Here is a 5,613-nt window from a genome sequence, read left to right on the forward strand (position 1 = left end):
TATTAAATCCTCATCCGTACTTTCACATACACAACACTTTCTTTCATACCTCTCCTTATGGATCTGATGCAGGACGATGCAGGTGAAGATCCTCCTGTGCCTCAGTTTGAAATCTAGGTCAAATATTGCATGTGGTGTATGCGGAATGTTAATGTTCTTCCATATCATGTTGCTTGTTATGTCCGGGTATGTGTCTGTCCATTTTACTTCGGATGTGGGTTTCTGTATTCTATGTGTGATTGCGCACCTATACCAAATTTTTGTAGTGACATCTGTAATGTTGTGTTTCTTCTCCCCTAGGCACAGGGAGATCCCCCCCACATCGTCCTGCATCACTCCCTCCTTCTCTTTGATTAATTTTTCCCATTCGCTCGACAAAGACAATTTTACATTTGCAAACACTCTCTCAATCACATCCTTTCTGCACACACACCCTTTATTTTTTAAACCCCTCACCACCATTTGTAAATCAAAATCCCCCCCACAGTTCAGTAAATCCCTTATTCTAATATATCCCGCTTTCGACATAGCTTCACACTTAATTACCCTCTCCCCATTTTTAAAATACGGGCTCGAGAGGAAGGGCAGTCGTAGCACTGACCCTCTCGTTCCGCACTCTGGTACAGTCCAGGATGAAACCTGATACCACGCACTGAGTACTTCCTGGAAAAACCGTGGCAAGTGTTTAAATGAATCCGGGTTATTGATCTGGTACAGGTTGTCCTCGTTGTAGAGTCCAAAACTGCACAGATATTGTTTGAAGTGGTTTTTCCAAACTACGTTCCGGTTCTGGTCCATAAATTTGCCTATCAATTTGACTCTTAGTGCTACTTTTTTTGTAAGTAAATCAATCAAAGCTAGCCCCCCCTGATCTTTAGCCCCTATTATTGTTTTGTGAGCTATACTCGCTGCTTTGTTTTTCCAAATAAAGTCCCTAATGGTCTTTGAAATCTCCTTAAAGGCCCAGTCCGGAAGCGTACAAGTACTCAGCGCATGATTCACTTTGGACAACACGAGAGCATTTGTTACGGCTACCCTTCCTCTCAACAATAGACCCCTCGCTTTCCACAAATTCAATGTTTTTTTAATTTTACCCACCACCTCTTTCCATGTTACATCATCACATTCATTCTCATTTTTCCCCATATTCACTCCCAACACTTTTCTTCTCTCACACACCGTTTTAAATCCCCACTTATTAACTAGATTGGATTCCTTACCTAGTAACATAATTTCTGACTTATTTTCATTTACTTTTGCCCCAGATGCTCTTTCATAAGTTTGTACATGTTTTAATATCAATTCTATATCCTCCTCTCCTTTTACCATTATATTCACGTCATCTGCATACTGTATTATTTTTACGTTTTCCTTACCTATACCTTTTATGTTTACGTCTTCCGATATCAGTGCTGCCAGCGGCTCTGCTACCAAGCTGTACAACAGCGCTGACATCGGACATCCTTGTCTCACTGACCTTGATATTTTAAAAGAATCAGTTAGTTCCCCGTTACATTTTATCTTGCTTTCCGCTCCTGTATACAACATATTTATCCATTCTCTCATTCTCTCCCCGAATCCAAACTTCTCTAACACCTTCCCCATGAACCCGTGATCTACTCTGTCAAAAGCTTTATTTAAATCAATCCCTAGCCATATTCCCCCCTCCCCTTCCATATCCCTGACCGTCTGTTTTATTGAAATGATTGAGTCTGCTATGTCTCTGTTTGGTATACTGTATGATTGTGTTTGTTCTATGATTGTTCCTATTACCTCCCTGATTCTATTGGCTATTGTTTTCGCTATGATTTTGTAGTCTGTGTTGAGTAGGCTGATTGGTCTGTAGTTGTCCAGATTTTTATTGTCCCCCTTGTTTTTGTAAAAAATAGTAACCACCCCTTCCCCTAAACTTTTTGGTATATGTTTCACTTTTTCCATATATTTACTCAATTTGTTCACCAAGGGCACCAGCTGCTCTTTGAAAGCTTGGTAGAATTCCGCAGTTAGGCCATTGCTCCCAGGACTTTTGTTTTTGTTTAACCCCTCTAAAGCACTTCTGATTTCTCCCTCTGTAAACTCACAATCACACCACATTTTATCGTCCTCGCTTAGTTTTTTCTTTAAGGCACCCAAAGCTCTGTTCACACTCACGCTATCACACTCCTGTCTCGAAAACAGGCTTTCATAATAGCCCTTTACTATTTCTAAAATTCCCTTTTTATCTGTCACACTTTTACCTGCTTCATTTAATAATTCGTTTATTTCTGTTCTTTTTTGTTTTTGTTTTTCCAGACCTAAAAAAAAGGCTGTACTCCTCTCCCCCTCATACATATATTGTATTTTACTCCTAATGGCTGCACCCCTACTCTTTTTAAGTTCAATCACTCCCAACTGTTCTTTTAAATGTATGTATTTTTCGACATCTACATTATCTACACTGTCAAGCGATGCTATTTCCTCACTTAGTTGTTTTCTCAAATTCTCTTCCTTTCTATTTTCTCTCCACTTTTTCTCTTTACTATAATTGATACACTTTTTTTTAATTCTGACTTTTACACTATCCCACCACACATTCATATCTTCACTCTCATTCCACTCATATCCCACATCATTCAACAATCTTTCCATACTTTTCACAAACATTCCATCATCCAGCAAGCTTGCATTAAAGCACCATATCCCTCCTTTACGTACATTTGTTTCTTTTCTAAACGTGATTTCTATTCCAGCGTGATCGCTCCACATATTAGTTTTATATTCAACTTCTTTAATCCACCTCACTACCTCGCATGTCACCAAAGCATAATCTATTCTAGATTGTTTTAATCTATTCAGTACAATTTGTCTCCTGGAGAACACCCTCTCCCATGGATGTAGCAATCTCCAAATATCAATGCATTGTTTCGTTATCATTATATCTTTAAGTGTCCCCCTGCTCACATCCCCCTTAAACACATTATTTTTTGACACATCTGTGGGTGTCATCGCCACATTAAAGTCACCGATTATTATACAATTCCTTTCCCACCATTTGCTTATTGCAATGAAGAATGTTTTCCTTTCTTTTTCTCCATTTGGTGCATATATATTTATGATTCTTATATTTTTCGTTTCATACACACAGTCTATTACTATTATTCTTCCTTCTTTGTCTCCATAAACCAAATTTACCCCTGTTACCCGACCCGTTTTGACTAAAACCGCCACTCCTCTCGCCCTCGACGTGCCATTGGAGCAGAAAATATGGCCCACAAAGTCTTTTTTTATGTCTTCCACCAGGGAATCATCCCACCTGGTCTCCTGCAGGCACAAAACGTCATTCTGCAAGGAAAGAATCGCATGTCTTTTTTCTTTGTTCCTTAGTCCATTCACGTTTATCGAAAATAAATTAAAGGCCATTATCATAAAAATAAAAACAAAAAAAACGGATTTACAGGGGTTATTGTCAGTCATTATTTGTCCTTACATTTCAATTTTTTCACCAACTTTTTTCGTTGTCCAAGACTTAGTCTTTTTTGCGCACTCGCCAGTTCACTCACATCCATTTCACTGTCCGTTTCATTGGGACTGGTGCTTTTACCCGTATTATTTAGCGTGATTTTTCTCCCTCCCGCCTGTCCAACACTACTCTCAGGCATCTCCCTCCCCTCTGTGCTCATGCTTACCCCCGGGTCTTCTGCCACGTCCCTTCCGTCTCCTTTTTTCCCTCTCTCGCTCGTTTTTCGCTGCTTCTGCTGTCCTCCCTCTCCAGCCAGCTCCGGCGTCTCCAGCTCGCACTCTGACGCCCGTTCTCCTCCGCTCTCTCCGCTCTGCTCCATTTCTCCGTCACTGTTCTCGTCTTCTCTGATCTCCTTCCTGCTTGCTCCGATCACCTCCTTCTCCTCCGCCTCCTCCTCGTACACCTCCTCCGCCTCGTCTTCATCCTCGTACACCTCCTCCACCTCGTTCTTGCTTTCCTCTCCGTTCTCACACTCACATTCATTTTCTCTTTTTTTACAGTTTGTGCATTTTGTGCTGTTCGCGCTGCACTCTCGCGCAAAGTGTCCCTGCACCCCACAGTTGTGGCACATAAATTCTGGACACTCTCTCAGGATGTGTCCCGGCTGGATGCACATCCTGCACACTTTTTGTTGTCTATCATGTATTACTCTAAAGTATTCGTTCCCCATCACAGTGTTAAACTTTGTGGAGTAAGGGAGTGACTGTACCTGGTCATTAAATCTGACCCGGACAAACCTCGTTCCGTCAGCTATCATTGTTCCAGGCCACATTCTGCGTTTTATTGGTGATGTCGGTTTCACTCCCCATCCCGTCAGCTTCCAAACTATTTCTTCATCTGTGATATACGCTGGCAGGTTTAAAAAAGACACCACCAGCTCATCATTATTTAGTTCTCTCGCCACGACTCTGGTCTCTCCGATTTTAAATCCATCCAGCAGCCTTTCCTTTCCTTTAATGTTGCTCACCGTCACCTCCAGCTTTTGCTTCCTCTTTTTCTGCTCTCTCGCCACCTCTCCCATTCTCTGCATGCGGAGCAATCAGCCCGCCGCTCCTCTCTCTTCCTCTCTCTCCGTCATCCATTCCGTTCCCTGTTTCATTTGCCGTTTTCATCCGTCCTTTTTGTCCGTCGTTCTTCTCGTTGTCGTTTAATCCATTCCTTTGTTTCAGTGCCATGTTTGTTTGTTCACGTTGTTGTCCGTTCTCTTTTACTTTTTCCATCTCTCCAGTCCGTGGTCCTGTCATCTTTGTGATCCGTCCGTGTGAGTTTGCTCGCGACATACGAGCAAACATTCACAAAAAACAAAAATTCTTCACAAAATTGTGGAAAAAAAACAGGAAAAAAAGGTGAAAAGAAAAACGATCCCCCTAACAGTCAGTGACTGCTGGGGGACATTCACTCACAATCTGAGGTATTTAAATAAATCCAAAGCGCATCCAAAAAACAAACAAATTAGTCCAGCTGTCCTGCTCAGTACTGACACGTCAGCTCTCCTTCAGCACCACACAAACTCTGACAGCAAAAGGGGCGTGTTCAGGGTGGTATGGCCGTAAGCCATTATTGTGTGCAGAAAGGGGCTTTTTAAAGATGTCATGCCCTTGATTCTGGCTGAATTTTTGGACATGTGAATATGTCTCTATATGATAAAAAAAAAACATATGATCAAAAAAATGAAAAAGCTTAAAGCACCTGGTATTCCGAGGCGGTCTCCCATCCAAGTACTAACCAGGCCCGACCTTGCTTAGCTTCCGAGATCGGACGAGTTCAGGGTGGTATGGCCGTATGCCATTATTGCGTGCAGACATGGGCCTTTTAAAGATGTCATACCCTTGATTCTGGCTGAATTTTTGGACATGTGAATATGTCTCTATATGATAAAAAAAAACATATGATCAAAAAAATGAAAAAGCTTACAGCACCTGGTATTCCCAGTCGGTCTCCCATCCAAGTACTAAACAGGCCCTACCCTGCTTAGCTTCTGAGATCGGACAAGTTCAGGGTGGTTTGGCTGTAAGCCATTATTGTGTGCAGAAAGGGGCTTTTTAAAGATGTCATGCCCTTGATTCTGGCTGAATTTTTGGACATGTGAATATGTCTCTATATGATAAAAAAAA

General features: G+C 41.7%; 2 pseudogenes; both read right to left on the minus strand.

Moving 5' to 3' along the window:
• Positions 1-5,176: 5,176 nt before the first annotated feature.
• On the minus strand, positions 5,177-5,285 carry LOC132967202 (5S ribosomal RNA; annotated as a pseudogene).
• A 121-nt stretch (positions 5,286-5,406) lies between these two features.
• Positions 5,407-5,515, minus strand: LOC132967200 (5S ribosomal RNA; annotated as a pseudogene).
• Positions 5,516-5,613: the final 98 nt, after the last annotated feature.

This window comes from Labrus mixtus, unplaced genomic scaffold, assembly GCF_963584025.1.
Source record: "Labrus mixtus unplaced genomic scaffold, fLabMix1.1 SCAFFOLD_42, whole genome shotgun sequence".
Lineage (NCBI taxonomy): Eukaryota > Metazoa > Chordata > Actinopteri > Labriformes > Labridae > Labrus > Labrus mixtus.